Raw genomic sequence first — 22,331 nt, 5'->3', positions numbered from 1 at the left:
ACCAGCAGTCAGGATGTCCTGTCTCTGATTTTAGGAGTCGCCAATTTGGATGGGAGAAATGCTGAAGGGGATGCATGTTCAAGCCGTTCAATAGAGATCTAATGAGTGCACATGGCTCAGGAAATGGATAAACAGGTGCCCAGGAAGGCAACTTTGATGAAACTGTTTCTAAAACAAATGATGCAAGAGGGTTAAATGATTGAAAGAGAGTGATGCCTTCTCACTTTCTGTCCCCTACAGAGAGTATAAATATCATTTCTTCTGGAATCTAACTTACTGGCTTCATTTTCAAAATGCATCACTTTATTTTCCTTACAAGGCAGCCACAAGTTAAGCACGTGACAGTCACATGGTTTCTTCAGTGAGCCCCAATTTTTCCACCAGCTTTCCTGGAACCTACGGCCAGAAGAATCCTGAGATGTCAAATATTAACTGTCCACAGCCACAGGTTCCTTTCATGTTGGGTTATTGAACATAACTCACTGGATAATTTGTCTTCAACATAGCCCATTTCTGTTCCTAAAAGTGTTAGCTGTGCTTTCTTTTTGGTGAGTACTCTGACTCCATCTTATATAACTTCATCAGAATCTCCTTTTGTCTTTGTATATTCTAGAGTATAAGAAAGGCCGTTACAACCCCTGGTTCGGACACCAACTTTTACACCTACAAGCTCAGGCTTATCTTTAAGAAATTGTTTTATCTTGTTTAGTGCTGAAGGTGTGAGGGTGAGAGTGCCCGGGTGGGCTGCAGCTTCCTCTTGCTCAAAACCCGGACGTTGCCCGGACTAAGGAGGCGACATCTTTGCCGTCGCTGTATCCCAATGCCTTGGGCTGGAGCTGCGCCACCTCAGCCTCTCTCCATGGACACGGCGGGCACAGTTATACGTACACATAGATTTTCCCGTAGGATAATTAAGCCCTAAAAAAATAAGCCAGTCTTTTATAGCCTTCAATACCAGTGTGTTTTTTCCTCTTTCAAAATGTATGTCCTATCAGTAATATTTATTATTATTATTATTATTTTTGAGATGGAGTCTCACTCTTACACCCAGGCTGGAGTGCAGTGGTGTGATTTCGGCTCACCGCAACCTCCGCCTCCCAGGTTTAAGCCATTCTTGTGCCTCAGCCTCCCCAGTAGCTGGAATTACAGGCACTGCACCACCACGCCTGGCTAATTTTCCTATTTTTAGTAGAGGTGGGGTTTCACCATATTGGCCAGGCTGGTCTCAAACTCCTGAGCTCAAGTGATTTGCTCGCCTCAGCCTCCCAAAGTGCTGAGATAACAGGCGTAGCCACTGCGCCTGGCTCTATCAGTAACATTTATTCACTTCCACAAATAAACTAGTTTTATGCCGAAATGTACTGTATATTTTGCGTATATTTTTCTTTTGCTATTATTTTTATTTAATTGCATCCTGAGTGCATGCTTATTAATTTAAAAAATAAACACCACAGAAATTTTTTAGGTTCCATACCTGAGAGTCCCTCTTCACCTCCAGCCATGTACCTGGTTCTCAAAAGTAAGTTCTGACTCTCACGCCCAAATTTGCTGGGCCAAAAAATTTACGTATATATGTTTTAACCTTTATATTTTAAAATATTTACTTCCTAATATGTCTTCTATTCAATATAATACATGCACTTGTAAAACAGTACAAAATGGTATTCTATTCGAAGCAAACAATGGCTTCTAGCTAAGGATGGTGATTGGAATTCACGTCTTTATTTGACACCTTCCGAAATTCCACCAGGATGACAGCTTATAAAAAAATGCACCAATGCCAAAGCTCAAAGAATAACACAGGAAATAATAGTTACACACTGCTAGAAACTGGAGAATCCATGGACAAGTGGTAACTGAATTAGCCAACTTGAGAAAACATAAATCTAAACTGGCATTGCTAGAAGCTGACTATCAAGTTAATCTGCTTTGTTAAACCTCACAGCAGAAATCAAAGGCATTGGATACTTCTGAAAGAGATGGTGAAGATGAGGAGATAAAAAGCAGTTCCAACTGCAAGATTTTCTAAGTAGCTAATTCCCAGATTCCCTCCTCATTTTTAGCCCTCACCAGTGTTAGTAGAAGACTGAGGTTTACTCTCCAGAATATTTCTGTGTTTCTCTTTGCCGTGGAAACATAAGTACATTGAGGGTGAGAAAAGTGTAGTAAATAGATGGACTCTCAGAACACTAGTAGCCAAAATTACTTCTGCAGGAAGGGAAATGGAAATGTCTTCCCTGAGGTTTCTCACCATCTCCAGAGAAAATTACCTATCAGTCACCCCACATGAAACCCACACTCAACAAGTTTCTGTCATAGTCACAGATTGCAAAAATCTTTTTGTTGTCAGGTTGATATGATGTGATTGGGTAGCCAAAGATGATGCCATTAGACATCTGGAGAGAGCTTTTATCATGAAAGGCAGAAAGCAACATGAACAAAAACAGCAACAACAAAATTTGGGGGAAATCAGAGATGATGCGGGGATATAAAAGCTAGAATTTAAAAACTCATTAACATCTTAAGGAAGATAAAAGAAAATTTGTTTCTGTGAAGCAAGAAAAGTATGTTGCAAAAATTGTTTTTCAAAGAACAGGAAAGATGGCATGTAAATTTAAAATATGATAGCAAAAACTGAAATTCAGTAGAAAATTTAAATGATAAAGCTAAGGAAATTTTCTAGAAAATAGGATTTTAAGAAAGGGATCTAAAACAGGAAAGGAAATATAAAACAAAATATCAGCCTGAGTGAAGCACATCCAGGTAAATGAGTTTCAAAAAGAGAAAAGAGTAAAAATGGAATAAAAGAAATTATAAAGAAGTAATTAAAAATAAATTCACAAAGTTGAAGAATATGTCTTTTGATTTAAGGTTCTTTTGAATGATCAGAATGAAGGATTAAAAAAAATCTCTTCAAGGCACATCTTAAAATTTCAAAAACTAGCGACCCCCAAAAAAAAAAAAAAAAGGAATCATGCTCCTGGAAATAAAAAAATAAAACACAGTAAAACCGAGAGCAAGAATTGAAAAAAGAGAAATGAGAATTGAATTTAAATTCTTAACAGCAAAATCTTCAATATTCTGTTAGCAAATTATTTCCAATCTAAAGAGCAATATATAACCAAACCATCAATCAAAACATGAGGGTACCATTTCTACTTCCAGCTAGTAGTTATATTTGAATGGTCTTCCTGCTAAGGATGAGCAGGAAAACTGGATAAGGTACTTTTTAAAAACCTGTGTGAAGGCACTGGAAAGCTACTAGGGCAGTGAGTACTTGAAGGACCAAAATCCTGGAGGAAACGGAAACCCAAAGACTTGTGCCTGACATTTAGCCCTGCTTTCTCCTTGACACACTTGCAAATACTAAAGCAGAGCCCTGAAAGAATGAGCTGCAACTAAGAGAATGAAAAGCTGAGCAAGTGTTAAGCAACCTCATGGGGCTGGGAGGAAAAAAAAAATGGATTCTAGAACCCACCAAAGAGGAGTTAAGGTAAAAACATAAAGTTTTCAGTTGAGACACCTAAGAGACCATTGCTTAAAGTGAATAAATAAGAAATAGACCAGACATCGCAATAAGTGAAATCTGCCTCTCAATTCAATCTCACAGTATTAAGATGATCAGTTTCTATCCTAGTTACCTGTTAGTAGTAAAAGTAAATGCTGTCTGCAAGAAGTGTCATCATTCAGAACTTCCAATTGTCTCTTTATTTTTTTATGCAGACTCTCTAGGGCCCTATTTAAAAATAAAATAGCAGGCAGGTAGAAGACAAGAATTGACTGAAAAAATCTAGAGAAAAATCAGAAAATGGTAACCAATCCACAGGAAAGTCAGATATTGGTGGTATCAGACACAGACTTTAAAACTAGAATTAATATGGGCAAGAAATTAATGAAAAATTTATAATTGTAGCAGAGAATGTGAAACTAAAATATGAATTCTAGAAGTAGAAAATAAATACCATCAAGTATACAAAAGACACAGTTTAAGAAAGGATTAACAATTTAGAATGGGGGCATAGAAAAGTATCTCTAGAATGAAGAAAGGAAACAACGGAAGGATAGAAAATAAAACAAGAATATAAGAGATATACTGCACAGAGTGAAATGATCTAATGTATATGTAATTGGAGTTACAGGAGGAGAGGAAAAACAGAATGAGACAGACCTAGTATTCTGTAGTAATTGAAGAGGTAATGCTCTACAGTTTCCCAAAATGGATAGAAAAAATTGTGCCCAACATTCACAAAGCTATATGAACTTCAAGCAAGATAAATACAAAAAAGGAAAACCCACCAAAAAACAAAAGCAAAAAACCCAGATACAGGTACATCTTAGAAAACTTCTGAAAATCTAAAATAAAAAGATAATTTAAAAAATAGCCAGAGTAGGCCAGGCACAGTGGCTCATGCCTGTAATCCCAGCACTTTGGGAGGTCGAGGCAGGAGGATCGCTTGAGCCCAAGAGTTCAAGACCAGCCTGGGCAACATAGGGAGATCCTGTATCTACCAAAAAAATAAAAATAAATAGCTGAGAGTGGTGGCACATGCCTGTGGTCTCGGCTACTCAGGAGACTGAGGTGGGAGGATCACTTGAGTCCAGGAAGTTGAGGCTGCACTGAGATGTGATCACTCCACTGCACTCCAGCCTAGGTGACACAATGAACCTCTGTCTCAAAAATAAATAAATAGCCAGAGTAAAAAAGATTACCTTTCAGAAAATGAAACAGATGAAGTAAACCAAGAAATAGACTTGGAAATCAAGATACATGTGATCTAGCCAGGTAGATTGATAAAGGGTACTCCAAGGTTTTTACTGAAAGAAACTCAGTGTATTAGCTACACCCCCCTGACCTGGAAATTAACTTGTCCAGAGTAGGGAATAAGATAGTAGACATCCAACATGTTGAAAGTTTCAATGTAACTGTCTTCTGTAGTTAATAGATGACAATAGGAAATGCAGAATTAGGCTTTCTCATTTCAATGGGAAATAATAGGATTCTTGAATAATCAAGACTGGTGTTGTGTAACTCTCAATTGTTACACTGGTGGTGTGTAACCATCAGAGACACGCTGGGGACATCATTTACTTCAGTAAAACCTGGGAGTGCAGGGTTTTATTTTATTTTCCACTTCTAGAATCTGTGTTTGATTATTATTATAATGTTCTCTGCCGAAATTATACATTTTTCATTAATTTATTGCCCATATGAATCCTAGTTAGTAAAGTCTGTGTCTGATACCACCAATATCTAAATTTCCTCTGAATTGGTTACTATAGTCAGAGTGTTTCAACCTGCAGAGGTCTTAGCAATGGCTAATTGATCATAGAGTCCCTAGAAACTAAATAGTTGGGCCTATCAAAGGGCTATTTGACAATTTAAGCAGAATAATTTTAGCTCAAGTAAGCAGAAACCTGGCTTAAGTCACTGCAGAGGAAATTAATGGACTCTTAACCACATTGAGGGTCTTTTTCTCAAAGATACCGGTCTCCTTGTGAAATGAGGGACTCTGTCTCAATGACCTGCTTGTTCTTTTTTTTTTTTTTTTTAAACCATATGTCTTAGCCAGTTTGGGCTGCTATAGAATGGGTGGTTCAAACAAAAAGCATTTATCTCTCACAATTCTGGAGGCTGAAAGTTTAAGATCAGGGTGCCAGCATGGTCAGGTTTTTTATTATGTCTTCAACATGTCCTTCCTTGGTGAGTACACGCAGAGAGAGTGGTAGTTCTAGTCTTTTTCTCTTATAAGGACACTAATTCCATTCTGGGGGCTCCACTCTTATGACCTAATTACTTTTTGAAGTCTCCACCTCCCAATACTATCCCACTTGGGGTTAGGGTTTTAACATATAAATTTTGGAGAGGATACAAACATGCAGTCCCATTAAACCATAAATTACAGGTATATACTACAATTCTCCATCAATGCCTTCTCCAGAAGGGGCGCTCTGGAGCCCTAAGAGACATTGCCATCCAAACTGCCCATAGTGCACTTGAGTATTATCTCATCCACTGGATCATAAAATTAGAAATGCACAGCTGTGTTTCCTTACAAAATGGCAAAGGTATATAGGACTGAACAGGTATAGGCAAAGAATAAGAGAGGATTCTCTTAATCTTTGAGTATCCTCTTCCTGCCCCTCCAGGTCCCCTTTCCACCATTATCAACTTCTTTTATGCATTCCCTGGAATGATCTTTTACTTTGGTTTGGCCAAAAGGAGACATCAGCAAGAGATCAAAGGATGGGAGTTGATTGAGGTTTGGTTGTTCCCTGGCTTCCTTTCTGCTGTTCTGCTGATTGGCAATGGCCATCCTCTTTGGGAGGTCACACTTCCTGCCTGGAAGCCCTCTCCTACAGCTAGTATGGGAATGGTTCTGTTCCCAGTTTCCATATGCCCTCCCCTTTGACCCTTCAGACCTAGGAAGGTAAAGGGTCCCACTGTTTCTGGCAAATTCGTGTGCTCTGTTCCTGCTAATTTATTTTAACCCTCTTCATACTCTTGAATAGAGTCCTTTATTAAAATTTCTTTAATTACCTCATTTGGCAGTGCCATCTGTTTCCTGTCAAGACCCTTCTGATATTTCTAATTTAAAATGCAAACTTTATTATAGTATTTAATTATCATATATATGAGTCTATTTCTGAACTCTATTCACTGGTGTGCTTAAATGTTCTTGCACCAATAACACATTGTTGTAATGAATCTAGTGTTACAGCATAGTTTTATATGCGATAGGGCAGCAGTTTTTCAACTTTTTCACCTCAGGAACCCCTTGTACTCTTAAAAGTTATTGAGAAGTCCAAAGAGATCTTGTTTATGAGAGACAAATTTATCAACATTTCCAATATTAGAATTATACTGGAGACATTTAAAAAATTTGATTATGTATATATAAAATAACTATAATAAATCTATTATGATTTAACATATTTTTTGAAAAAATAACTATATTTTACAAAAATGTTAACATTTTATTGTTTTAATTTTTTCAAATCCTTTTAATATTTGGCTTAATAGGGAAGACTTGTATTTTAACATATGTATTTACATTAAATCAATTGCAATATATTGTTTTGCTTGAACTATATAAAGAAAATTTTACCTCATAATGATATGTAGTTGAAAAAGGATAAAATATTTTAATAGACTTTTTTATTTTATTTTATTTTATTTTATTTTATTATTATACTTTAGGTTTTAGGGTACATGTGCACAATGTGCAGGTCTGTTACATATGTATCCATGTGCCATGTTGGTTTGCTGCACCCATTAACTCGTCATTTAGCATTAGGTATATCTCCTAATGCTGTCCCTCCCTCCTCCTCCCAAGCCACAACAGTCCCCGGAGTGTGATGTTCCCCTTCCTGTGTCCATGAGTTCTCATTGTTCAATTCCCACCTATGAGTGAGAACATGCGGTGTTTGGTTTTTTGTCCTTGCGATAGTTTACTGAGAATGATGTTTTCCAGTTTCATCCATGTCCCTACAAAGGACATGAACTCATCATTCTTTATGGCTGCATAGTATTCCATGGTGTATATGTGCCACATTTTCTTAATCCAGTCTATCGTTGTTGGACATTTGGGTTGGTTCCAACTCTTTGTTATGGTGAATAGTGCCGCAATAAACATACGTGTGCATGTGTCTTTATAGCAGCATGATTTATAGTCCTTTGGGTATATACCCAGTAATGGGATGGCTGGGTCAAAGGGTATTTCTAGTTCTAGATCCCTGAGGAATGGCCACACTGACTTCCACAATTGTTGAACTAGTTTACAGTCCTACCAACAGTGTAAAAGTGTTCCTATTTCTCCACATCCTCTCTAGCACCTGTTGTTTCCTGACTTTTTAATGATGGCCATTCTAACTGGTGTGAGATGGTATCTCATTGTGGTTTTGATTTGCATTTCTCTGATGGCCAGTCATGATGAGCATTTTTTCATGTGTTTTTTGGCTGCATAAATGTCTTCTTTTGAGAAGTGTCTGTTCATGTCCTCTGCCCACTTTTTGATGGGGTTGTTTGTTTTTTTCTTGTAAATGTGTTTGAGTTCATTGTAGATTCTGGATATTAGCCCTTTGTCAGATGAGTAGGTTGCAAAAATGTTCTCCCATTCTGTAGGTTGCCTGTTCACTCTGATGATAGTTTCTTTTGCTGTGCAGAAGCTCTTTAGTTTGATTAGATCCCATTTGTCAATTTTGGCTTTTGTTGCCATTGCTTTGGATGTTTTAGACATGAAGTCCTTGCCCACGCCTATGCACATAATTGTTGATTTTCTTTTATCTTATACCCAACTGCGACAAACAATAGTATCTCAATGGTCATTTGTAATGTAGAATATGGAGCCACATCAATAAATTTCTTGTATTTAAAATCCATTGGTCTATCTTTCACTCAGAATGGATCTTAGACACAAACGTGGTTTTGTAGCATCATGCATTGGTCATTTGGAAAATATTTGTTTCCTGAGGTATGTAAATCTTAAAAATGTCAATGTAGTAGACAGTGTCAAAAATTACAGTTAAGATAACCAGGCATGTCTGTCATCAGAAAAGATTCAGCTATTGGGAAGCTCTCAAACTTATAGTGGCAGATACAAGTTTTCCAAAATTTTTCTTTTCATATGAAAGATAAAATTATATCATTGAGAAAAAATCATGGCAACTGTCTTCTTGATGTGACAGTCTCACTTCATTTATTTTTGAGAAAATATCTACCAAATATCCCAGGCCTGAATAATCATAGATCATCCAGTGCTTACTAGAGGCAATGTACAGCATAGTGATTAGAATTTGGGGATCTCAAAGTGAGACATGTTTGGAACCAAATTCTGACTTGACTACTTATTTTGAAGATATTAATACTTTTTTGCTACTCCCACTGTATGAGATACAATAAATCTGACACCCTTGAAGCATATAAGCAGGTGCCCAATACATTGTCATTGATCTGACTGCATTAATGAATAGATAGGGACAAAATGATCATACATCTTTATAGTCAATCATAGATAAAAACGGCCTTGAAATCCCTTTCTGATTCGTTTTACACACATTGTAGTTAAAGTTAGGTCAAGAAGATGATAAGGCAGATATCCTTGTTTCTTAAAGACAAACTTTAATGTGGTCATATAATCACAACAATATCTGTTCTCCTGTATGCAGAACACCACTAATATACACCTAAGTATCTAAAATAATACTATTTTTTGAGTTTATATATATATATATGTATATATATATGTATATAGATATATATGTATATAGATATATATATGTATATAGATATATATGTGTATATATGTATATAGATATATATGTGTATATATGTATATAGATATATATGTGTATATATGTATATAGATATATATATGTATATGTGTATATATATATGTGTATATATATATGTTTGTTTTCTTGAGAGAGAGAGAGAGAGAGTGAGTCTTGCTCTGTCGCTCAGGCTGGAGTGCAGTGGTGCGATTTTGGCTCACTGCAACCTCTGCCTCCTGGGTTCAAGCGATTCTCCTGCCTCAGCCTCCTGAGTGGCTGGGATTACAGGCATGCACCATCACGCCTGGCTAATTTTTTGTATTTTTAGTAGAGACAGGGTTTCACCATGTTGGTCATGAACTGGTCTTGAACTCCTGACCTCGTGATCCACCCACCTCAGCCTCCCAAAGTGCTGGGATTACAGGCGTGAGCCACAGCGCCCAGCCGAGTTCTTATATTTTTAATCACATTTTTGAACTTCTGCCAAAATTTAAGTAGACAACAGGAGATAGAGTACATAGCATTTTTCCAGAGAGAGAGAGTCAAATATCCAGTGAGGAAAGGAAATAACTTCTTCTGGTTCTTATTTTTCAAAAGAGTAAATAAGTCTTGTTTTTTTTTTTTTTAAACAACACATCAGACATTTAAAGAGAAGAATCTGAAATTCTATTTTAAGTTCAAAAGAATAAAAAACGTTTTGTGTGCTATTTCAATACATCCTTTAGTGTTACTTGGGTCACAATCGTAACAAAACAGTTATCCAAAAAGAAAATTTAGATTTTTAAGTGCTCTTATGGAAGTGTTTTATAGAAAATTATGCTCAGTGGATGTGAAGATCAAAAGGTACCTTCTCTTTGCTATTGCAATAAAGGAGCATATGGTAGCTAATTATGCATGCTGTAGATTTTTAAATTCTTTTTTCTCTTTCTATTCTTTTACTTTAAGAATAAGCCTTTCATATATTTTCAACGACGGGCATATGTCTAAGTAACTAAGAAGGCAAGTAACCAACTACCTTTCTGTTGTAGAATTCCCACATGATCAGTCCAGCTGGGGAATATTTTCTTTCAATTGGTTGCCCTGTTCTCTGAGAGGCCTCATGCTACAGAATATAATGAATACAATCACTACTCTAGCTCTTTTAATTTTTGTGATCTTTCAGTGTAAGGCCAATACTGATTGATATTCATTCTTCCAATTTAGAGAAAGCAATTTTAAAACTCTGGCAACTTAAAAAACATATTTCAGTTTTTTGGCATGGCCTATTTCGTTGACTTTATAGTATTCAAACCAAAATATAATAACTTCTCTAGCCTGTATCCCCTAAGTGTTCTTGGAAATCTCATTCAGTCAGGAAACGGTCTCATATTTCAATCATACAAATCTACTTTTCTTAAAAAAAAATGAAGGTGAGCTCTGAATTCTGAATAAGAAAGTAGAACATGAAATGTAAACATGAGTTAAACTTTTCAAATGTCAGAAATGAAAGGACTTTAGACATTGTTTAGTTCAGTTTTCTCAATTTGGCAGATGAGAAAACTTTCTTAGAGAGGTGAACGATAACAACTACCATTATGGACTACTTTTTGGGAACTAAAGATTTCATTAAGCACTGTGCATTTATTATTCCATTAATTCTAACAACAGCGTTTATCAATAGGTAAACAATCTCTGTGGTATAGAAGTGGAATCTAAGGTTCAAAGAAGCTAAATAATTTGCCCCTGTGTCATATCTAGAAAGAAAGACTCAGGGCCAGAATTTGAATCCAGGCCTGTCTGCTTGACATTCTAACCCCTGTCAGAGCTCTGAGAGGATGTGCTGAGAAGCTTCAGAAGGAGAGAAGGTCATAAAACTCAGTGGAGTTAGTGCTTTTAAGGTTATCTCTCTGTTGCTGAGAACTGGGAGAGATTTACGATGTTAGCTAGTGAGGTGATAATTGGATTTTCAGCTCAGCTCAGAATGACTTAGAGAGTGTGATTTATTTTTCAGTACATACGGGGATTTTAAAATTTGATATAGAGCTGAGGACCCAGCAGGTCTCATGGTATAAACTGCGCTGGTTGAAAAAGGGAGGGACCATTGCCAGCCGTCTTCCATATTCACATGGGTATTGGAGACAACATTTGCTCCCTAGATGCATAGGCTCTGTCACTATTAGCTGTATAATTTGGGCATATCATTTCAATGTATCCGTTTTCTCATCTGTAAGTTGGTGACAATAAGAACTGCTTAATAACTTAGTACTATTGCTATGAAGATTTAGCAAAACATATATAATATTTTTAAAGGCAGTACATATTTAAATATTATTTCCCTAGAAGTCACTAGGCATTTGCAAAGTAAGTGTGACTAGTGAAATCGGCTCATGCAGAAACCTGTAGTAGGGGCCATTATATAACAGTTTTCTCCTCTTAATATGCATAGGAATTACCTGTGAATCTTATTAAAATGCAGATTCCTCCCAGTTCAGCAGGTCTAGGGTAGGGCTTGAAAGGTTTCATATCCAAAAATTCCCTGGAAGTATAGATGCTGGGAATCCACTGACCACATTTTGAATAGCAAGGGTCTGGATTACAAAAAATTCTAGTGTTAATAAAACTTACGTAGTTTGAAGATTTTGGCTGAGATACAAGATACTCTTGAATGAAATTCTGGAAATTTTGGAGTAATAAAAACTGAAACTGGAATTATTTAAAGAAAGAATCATTTTATTTAACTTCCTAATTTTTGTGTAAGAGGAGACTATGCACATGTGCACGCGTGCGCGCACACACACACAGACACACACACACACAAAGGTAAGGTGCTATTCTGAATGGCCAGCCAACAAGTTGGTGAAAGAGGCCAGATCTCCTGGCCTGAGGACATTTCTAGGCTGGGGTAGGCTGCTTCACCTGGCAGAATATCCTCCACCCACTCAATCCATTACAGCTCCAGTTTAAAGACAGTCTGCTGGAAGAATTCCCTGTTTCTTGGGGAGTTCAGTCTTCAACTGATTGGATGAAACTCATTCATATTACAGATGGTAATCTGCTTTACTCAAAATCTACTGATTTAAATGTTAATCTCTTCTACAAATTACCCTCACAGCACCATCCATTCTTGTTTGACCAAATAAACATTAGGCTACCAGGGCCTAGTCAAGTTAATACCTAAAATTAACCATCCCAAGATGGTGCCATTGAAACCCAGAGTAAAAGGAGTTTCAAGAAGGAGTGAGTAGCCAGCTATATTGACTACTGCTAAGAGGATCAGACATCATCTGTTAACTTTACCATCTAGGAAGTTATTACTGTCCTTGACAAGAGCAGTATCTGAGTGCTGGAAACAGAAGGCCAATTAGAGTATGTTGTGAGAAGAAGTTACATATATAGGCATTTTTCTTTTTATGTCAATCTTCGAGAAATAATGAAAACTAAATCCACATTTTAACACTTCCTTCTCTCCTCTCCATCTCTAGGATATCTTAACTAAAGTTAGAAGCCTGGAGACTGTTTAGTTGGTCTCCAAATCTCGTTTCCTGATGACATAGCAAATAAAAATCAGGCAAAATAGTCTTATCTATTTTTAATCTTGTTATTGTATGTATGTATTTTTTTGTAAACTGACATTATCTTTTTTAAATGAATTGAGATATAAATAAAACATACTGAAATATATCTTATTATAATACATTGATGATGTCTAAGATGATACAAATTTATGCTGAAAAGATATTGCAGAAAAATCAATGAATAAAACTTAAATGCCTTTAAAATCAAATCATAGACTTCCCACCAAAGTCCATGTAAAAGCTCTACTTTCACTGTTGTATATTATTTTTAAGATTCTGTACACATTTAAGTGTTAAAAGATGAAAACCAATGGCTTTGGGCCAAGACAATAGAATTCTGATATGGGTCCAGACACTAACTCTTTGTATGGCTATAGCGAGTCCTCATCTCTGAGCTTCAGTTTTTTACATAAAAAATAATGAGGTTGAATTCACTGATCCCTAATGTCCTCTGCAACTGTGATAAATTATGGCTTGAAGCAATCACAGCCCTGAGAATTTAAAAAAAGGGAAGCTCAGTTGTAAAATTGCATAAGTTCAAATTGTGTTTTTTGTTTAAGTACTAGAATATAATAAATTAAATATACTCTTTCAAGGAAGTGATGCTTTTTTGTCATGAAGACATTAAAAAATAAAACATATAAGATTAAGAACATAAATCATGAATTCCTAGAAAATGAAGTTGAATAAAATTTGTCCATTTTATTAAGCATAAATGGGCAAGTTAGTTTAAATGGATAATTTTGAATTTCACTCTCAAAGATTCTGTTAGATTGTGCCTTGGTCCCAGTTTAGGGATCTACATTGTAAACATCTTCCATGGTCCAATTGGTTCTGATGTCTGTGGGTCCAAAGAACATTTAAAAGATGAGAGGGAAAAAAAAAACTAAAGTAAAAACAAAGAGAAAACCGTGTACTTCTGATGGGCTGAAGATTATGGATTACATTAAGAATTGCTCATTTGAAGTCTGTTCCAAGATGGCCGAATAGGAACAGCTCCAGTCCGCAGCTCCTAGCGTGATCAAGGTGGAAGATGGGTGATTTCTGCATTCACGACTGAAGTACGTGGTTCATCTCACTGGGATCGGTTGGACGGTGGGTGCAGTGCAAGGATGGTGAGCCAAAGCAGGGCGGGGTGCTGCCTCACCCTGGAAGTGCAAGGGGTCGGGGGATTTCCCTTTCTTAGGCAAAGGAAGATGTGACACACTGTACCTGGAAAACGGGACATTCCTGCCCAAATACTGCATTTTTCTCATGGTCTTAGCAACTGGCAGACCAGGAGATTCTCTTCTGTGCCTGGCTCGGTGGGTCCCACACCCACGGAGCCTTGCTCACTGCTATCACTGCAGTCTGAGATTGACCTGTGAGGCTGCAGCCTGGTGGGGGAGGGGCGTCTGCCATTGCTGAGGATTGAGTAGGTAAACAAAGGAGCTGGGAAGCTCAAACTGGGCGGAGCCCACCACAGCTCAGCAAGTCCTATGGCCTCTGTTAGACTCCACATCTGTGGGTAGGGCACAGCTTAACAGAAGGCAGCAGAAACTATTGCAGACTTAAACATCCCAGTCTGACAGCTCTGCAGAGAGCCGTGGTTCTCCTAGCATGGTGTGTGAGCTCTGAGAACGGACAGACTGCCTCTGCAATTGGGTCCTTGACCCCCGTGTAGCCTAAGTTGGAGACACCTCCCAGTAGGGGCTGACAAACACCTCATACAGGCAGATTCCCCTCTGGGATGAAGCTTCCAGGGGAAGGATCAGGCAGCAATATTTGCTGTTCTGCAGCCTCCGCTGGTGATTCCCAGGAAAACAGCGTCTGGAGTGGACCTCCAGCAAACTCCAACAGGCCTGCAGCTGAGGGACCTGACTGTTAGAAGGAAAACTAACAAATAGAAAGGAATAGCATCTACATTGACAAAAAGGATATCCACACCAAAACCCCATCTGTAGATCACCAACGTCAAAGACCAAAGGTAGATAAAACCACAAAGATGGGGAGAAACCAGAGAACCAGAGCAGAAAAACTGAAAATTCTAAAAACCAGAGCACCTCTTCTCCTCCAAAGGATTGCAGCTCCTTGCCAGCAGTGGAACAAAACTGGATGTAGAAAGACTTTGACAAGTTGACAGAAGTAGGCTTCAGAAGATTGTTAATAACAAACTTCTCCGAGCTAAAGGAGCATGTTCTAACCCATTGCAAGGAAGCAAAAACCTTGAAAAAAGGTTAGAAGAATGGCTAACTAGAATAACCAGTGTAGAGAAGACCTTAAATGACCTGAAGGAGCTGAAAAACGTGGCAGGAGAACTTCGTGATGCATGCACAAGCTTCAATAGCCAATTCAATCAAATGGAAGAAAGGATATCAGCGACTGAAGATCAAATTAATGAAATAAAGCAAAAGGATAAGATTAGAGAAAAAAGAGTGAAAAGAAATGAACAAAGCCTCCAAGAAATATGGGATTATGTGAAAAGACCAAATCTACGTCTGATTGGTGTAACTGAAAGTGATGGAGAGAATGGAACCAAGTTAGAATGCACTCTTTGGGATATTATCCAGGAGAATTTCCCCAACCTAGCAAGGCAGGCCAACATTCAAGTTGAAGAAATATAGAGAACACCACAAAGATACTCCTTGAGAAGAGCAACCCCAAGGCACATAATTATCAGATTGGCCAAGGTTGAAATGAAGGACAAAATGTTAAGGGTAGCCAGAGAGAAAGGTTGGGTTGCCCACAAAGGGAAGCCCATCAGACTAATAGCAGATCTCTCAGCAGAATCCCTACAAGCCAGAAGAGAGTGGGGGTCAATATTCAAAATTCTTAAAGAACAATTTTTAACCCAGAATTTCATATCGAGCCAAACTAAGCTTCATAATTGAAGAAGAAATAAAATCCTTTACAGACAAGCAAATGCTGAGAGATTTTGTCACCACCAGGCCTGCCTTACAAGAGTTCCTGAAGGAAGCACTAAACATGGAAAGGAACAACCGGTACCACCCACTACAAAAACATGCCAAATTGTAAAGACCATCAATGCCATGAAGAAACTGCATCAATTAATAGAAAAAATAACCAGCTAACATCATAATGACAGGATCAAATTCTCACATAAAATATTAACCTTAAATGTAAATGGGCCAAATGCCCCAATAAAAGACACAGACTAGCAAATTGGATAAAGAGTCAAGACCCATTGGTGTGCTCTATTCAGGAGACCCATCTCATGCGCAAAGACACACATAGGCTCAAAATAAAGGGATGCAGGAATATTTACCAGGCAAATAGAAACCAAATAAAGGAGGGGTTGTAATCGTACTCATGGATAAAACACATTTTAAACCAACAAAGATAAAAAGAGACAAGGCCATTACATAAGGGTAAAGGGATCAATTCAGTAAGAAGATCTAACTATGCTAAATATATATGCACCCAATACAGGAGCACCCAGATTCATAAAGCAAGTCCTGAGAGACCTACAAAGAGATGTAGACTCCCACACAATAATAATGGGAGAGTTTAACACCCCACTGTCAATATTAGACAGATCAGCAAGACAGAAGGTTAACAAGGATATCCAGGACTTGAACTCAGCTCTGCACCAAGGAGACCTAATAGACAACTACAGAACTCTCCACCCCAGATCAACAGAATATACATTCTTCTTTGCACTACATCACACTTACTCTAAAATTCACTACATAAATGGAAGTAAAGCACTCCTCAGCAACTCTAAAAGAACAGAAATCACAACAAACTGTCTCTCAGACCACAGTGCAATCAAATTAGAACTCAGGATTAATAAACTCACTCAAAGCCACACAACTACATGGAAACTGAACAACCTGCTCCTGAATGACTACTAGGTAAATAATGAAATGAAGTCAGAAATAAAGATATTCTTTGAAACCAATGAGAACAAAGACACAACATACCAGAATCTCTGGGACACATTAAAAGCAGTGTGTAGAGGGAAATTTATAGCACTAAATGCCCACAAGAGAATGCAGGAAAGATCTAAAATTGACACCCTAACATCACAATTAAAAGAACTAGAGAAGCAAGCGAAAACACATTCAAAAGCTTGCAGAAGGCAAGAAATAACTAAGATCAGAACAGAACTGAAGGAGATACAGACACAAAAAACACTTCAAAAAATCAATGAATCCAGAAGCTGTTTTTTTGAAAAGCTCAACAAAATTGATAGACTGCTAGCAAGACTAATAAAGAGAGAAGAATCAAATAGACACAATATAATATGATAAAGGGGATATCACCACCAATCCCACAGAAATAGAAACTACTATCAGATAATACTATAAACACCTCTATGCAAATAAACTAGAAAATCTAGAAGAAATGGATAAATTCCTGGACACATACACCTTCCCAAGACTAAACCAGGAAGAAGTTGAATCTCTGAATAGACCAATAACAGACTCTGAAATTGAGGCAATAATTAATAGCCTTACAATGAATAACATCCAGGACCGGATGGATTCACAGCGGAATTCTACCAGAGGTACAAAGAGGAGCTGGTACTATTCCTTCTGAAATTATTCCAATCAATAGAAAAACAGAGAATCCTCCCTAATTCATTTTATGAGGCCAGAATCATCTTGATACCAAAGCCTGGCAGAGACACAACAAAGAGAATTTTACACCAATATCCCTCATGAACATTAAAGAGAAAATTCTCAATAAAATACTGGCAGACCGAATCCAGCAACACATCAAAAAGCTTATCCACCATGATCAAGTGGGCTTCATCCCTGGGATGCAAGGCTGGTTCAACATATGCAAATCAATAAATGTAATCCATCACATTAACAGAACCAATGACAAAAACCACGTGATTATCTCAATAGATGCAGAAAAGGCCTTCGACAAAATTCAACAGCCCTTAATGCTAAAAACTCTTAATAAACTAGGTAATAATGGAAAGTATCTCAAAATAATTAGAGCTAAACCCACAGCCAATATCATACTGAATGGGAAAAAACTGGAAGCATTCCCTTTGAAAACCGGCACAGACAAGTATGCTCTCTCTCACCACTTCTTTTCAACATAGTGTTGAAAGTTCTGGCCAGGGCAATCAGGCAAGAGAAAGAAATAAAGGGTATTCAATTAGGAAAAGAGGAATTCATATCATCTCTGTTTGTAGATAACATGATTGTATATTTAGAAAACTCCATCGTCTCAGCTCAAAGTCTCCTTAAGCTGACAAGCAAATTCAACAAAGTCTCAGGATACGAAATCAATGTGCAAAAATCACACACATTCCTATACACCAATAGCAGACAAACAGAGAGCCAAATCATGAGTGAACTCCCATTCACAATTGCTACAAAGAGAATAAAATACCTAGGAATCCAATGTACAAGGGATGTGAAGGACCTCTTCAAGGAGAACTACAAACCTCTGCTCAAGGAAATAAAAGAGGACACAAACAAATGGAAGAACATTCCATGCTCATGGATAGAATCAATATTGTGAAAATGGCCATACTACGCAAGGCAATTTACAGATTCAGTGCCATCCCCATCAAACTACCAATGACTTTCTTCACAGAATTGGAAGTAACTACTTTAAATTTCATATGGAACCAAAAAAGAGCCCACATAGCAAAGACAATCCTAAGCAAAAAGAACAAAGCTGGAGGTATCACACTATCTGACTTCTAACTATACTACAAGGCTACAGTAACCAAAATGGCATGTCCCTGGTACCAAAAACAGATAGATAGACCAATGGAACAGAACCGAGGCCTCAGAAGTAACATCACATATCTACAACAATTTGATCTTTGACAAACCTGACAAAGACAAGAAATGGGGAAAGGATTCCCTATTTAATAAATGGTGCTGGGAAAACTGGCTAGCCATATGTAGAAAGCTGAAACTGGATCCCTTCCTTACACCTTATACAAAAATTAATTCAAGATGGATTAAAAACTTAAATGTTAGACCTAAAACCATAAACCCCCTAGAAGAAAACCTAGGCAATATCATTCAGGACATAGGCATGGGCAAAAACCTCATGACTAAAACACCAAAAGCAATGGCAACTAAAGCAAAAATAGAAAAAGGGGATCTAATTAAACCTAGGAGCTTCTGCACAGCAAAAGAAACTACCATCAGAGTGAACAGGCAACCTACAGAATGGGAGAAAATTTTTGCAATCTACCCATCTGACAAAGGGCTAATATCAAGAATCTATAAAGAACTTAAACAAATTTACAAGAAAAAAACAACCCCCTGCAAAAGTGGGCAAAGTATATGAACAGACACTTCTCAAAAGAAGACATTTATGCAGCCAACAGACATAAGAGAAAATGCTCATCATCATTGATCATTAGTGAAATGCAAATCAGAACTACAATGAGATACCATCTCATACCAGTTAGAATGGTGATCATTAAAAAGTCAGGAAACAACAGATGCTGGAGAGGATGTGGAGAAATAAGAAAGCTTTTATACTGTTGGTGGGAGTGTAAACTAGTTCAACCATTGTGGAAGACAGTGTGGCAATTCCTCAAGGATCTAGAACTAGAAATACCATTTGACCCAGGTATCCCATTACTGGGTATATACCCAAAGGATTATAAATCATGCTACTATAAAGACACATGCACACATATGTTTATTGTGGCATTATTCACAATAGCAAAGACTTGGAACCAACCCAAATGTCCATCACTGATAGACTGGATTAAGAAAATGTGGCACATATACACCATGGAATACTATGTAGCCATGAAAACGCATGAGTTCTTGTCCATTGCAGGGACGTGGATGAAGCTGGAAACAATCATTCTAAGCAAAGCATCACCAGGACAGAAACCCACACACTGCATATTCTCACTCATAGGTGATAGTTGAACAATGAGAACACATGGATACAGGGCGGGGAACATCACACATTGGGGCCTGTCGAGGGGTATGGGGCTGGGGGAGGGATAGCATTAAGAGAAATATCTAATGTAAATGATGAGATGATGGGTGCAGCAAACCAACATGGCACATGTATACCTATATAACAAACCTGCACATTGTGCACAGGTACCCTAGAACTTAAAGTATAATAATTAAAAAAAAGAATTGCACATTTGAATAAGCTGAAATGGTGAGCAATATTCTTCCCTCTTCTAATGATATTCTGAAGCACATTTGGTTACCTAAAAAGCTACACCTTTATAGCATTTCCTCGTGTAAGATTATTAATCCAAGGTTCAAATTTCCAAATTTTTATTGCAATGTGGATGGTAAGGATAGTCTTTCTCTGATGTTCTTAGAAGATCCAATATTCAGGTTCTAGATTGTGAAGGGGTTGATTGTCCTTAGTGAACCATAAAAGTTTTCTTTACCTTGTGAAAATATACTGTGGCACAATAATTAACTGTTATGGCGTAAACAGGCATTGAAAATAACTGAATGAAATTCCTTTATAAATGTTTAAATTGCCCATTAGGTAGCGAAATGTACCTGAAGGTTTGATTGCCTTCCCAGGAATATGGAAGTAAACATTTGTTTTAAACTATTTTCACAATTTGTACGTTACCACATCACGATACTTAATTTGGATCATTTTATACCCCTCAGTCAAATTTTTTCTTCTGAGGAGGATCTATCTATCATCTATCTAGCTGTCTGTCTGTCTGTCTATCTATCTATACCTGTTAGTTCTTTTTCTCTGGAGACCCTGACTAATACAGGCTCTAAGATAAGCACCAGGGATATACAGATAACTAAAGCACAGTACCTGCAATTGGGTAAGATGCCACTTAATGGGTTTATAAGGTGTTTGTCACTGAGTAGATAATTACAATTGTTACTTTTTATTTCCTTAAGCATGATAATTGGATATGGATATGGGGCGCATACAAATATGTGTATGGGGGGCATACAAAAATGTGTGAAGAGTTAACATTGGAACTCTTAGCAGATACACAATAATGTGTCTTTAAACACCTAAATATTCTAGAGAAAGAAAATGAGGAAAGATCATTCAAAAATGGCAAAAGAACGTGGTCTTACAGATGAAATATCAGTAGACTGATGAGAATTGGAAAATATATTGAGTTCAATACAGACACAATGATACTTAGATAAAGAATGTATGAAGGAAAAAAAATCACTGAGTTTCTTAAAATCATAATAACAGTAGCAACACAATACTCTGTCCCCAAATTGCATTTATTAGAATATTGCTTCTCATTAATCTACATAATGCAGGTCATCAGAAAGTGTTATCTGAGAAGATTTAGGATCCTAAATAATCTGGTCTGTAATTTTAAAAGAGAGTAAAACAATTTACTCCCTAAACCCTGGTTTGTGAGCTTTCCTAATACCTACTATAGAAATGCAAAATGTTTTTCAATTATTGCATTATTAATTCTCATACATTTTATCTACATTTTCTGACTGAATAGCCTTCATTTCAATTGTGTTTTCTGTTTTGTTCTGATAAAAAATTATTTTAAGGACATTTTATTCTCTTCTATAAAAACAATTATGCAAAAACTTATTTCCAAATAGTAACAAACTCTAAGTTTGTGTTTCATTCAATGCAACATTTAGTAGCATCTCCCAGCTGACTTCTTATGTGATGAAATAAAGCAAATGCTGTAGTAAAGAGAAACAGCTGTTTCTTCCAACATGATAAATGTTATAAATCCCTTTCTTGTGAATAAAATGCAATCATCTCCTTTATTTCCAAAGGTAGGAGAGATCAGATCCAAATAATGACAATCAGTAACAAAGGTGACTAACAATCTCCTTCAAACAGTGGGAATATGTATATGACCCAAAGTTTAACACTTCTCAATTCTTGTTTAGAACAGAATAAGGGGAAGTTGGCTACAATAACCATAATATTCTTTCAAATATGGGTATCTGATTTTGAAAAGTTCTTCCTAAGGATGTCAGCACTGAAGAATAGGTTCAAATTGTCAAAGCTATTTGCAATTGATATTGCAAGTAAGTTTTAACAATAGGGAAATCAGTTTGTGTCAAAGCAACTTGGGTCATTAGTGAGTATCATTTTCTCCATCTGTCAAACAAATAGCGATGAACTTCTTTTGAACAGCTGTTCAAATTAGCATGAGCTCACAGGCCAGAGGCCTAAGTATGTAATCTGGCTGACCCTAATAATAATTGTGCCTTACCAAGTGAATGTTCAGGAAAATCCATCGTGTCACTGCTTCCGGCCTCCTTTGAACATTTGTACCATTTTTTATACTTTTGCAGCTTGTTATGATATTGTCATTCTTTTATTCATGCATTTTCTCCTTTATTATCAGCTTTCACTTAAAACTTAAACCTATTTTTGGAAGCTCCTATTCATAATAGCTTAAATCACAAATTATATTATTTTTTAAAAAATTATTTGCCTGTACAAGAAATAAACTCAAGTTGCCTAAAGCACAAGCTGGCCTTTTGGTCTCTTGAAAATATTTACTCAATGCCTGCAGCCCCTGTACTTAACCTTTATACAGAAAATCAAAGAAGAATCACCTCA

General features: G+C 37.0%; 1 pseudogene; it reads right to left on the bottom strand.

Annotated features, from left to right (window-relative positions):
- Positions 1–396: 396 nt before the first annotated feature.
- Positions 397–22,331, bottom strand: part of LOC116474263 (uncharacterized) — a 75,417-nt pseudogene continuing 53,482 nt past the window's right edge.

Source organism: Hylobates moloch, unplaced genomic scaffold, assembly GCF_009828535.3.
Source record: "Hylobates moloch isolate HMO894 unplaced genomic scaffold, HMol_V3 SCAFFOLD_10, whole genome shotgun sequence".
In the NCBI taxonomy this organism is placed as follows: domain Eukaryota; kingdom Metazoa; phylum Chordata; class Mammalia; order Primates; family Hylobatidae; genus Hylobates; species Hylobates moloch.
Note: the sequence above shows the minus strand (reverse complement) of the source record. Positions and strands in the feature narration are given on the sequence as shown.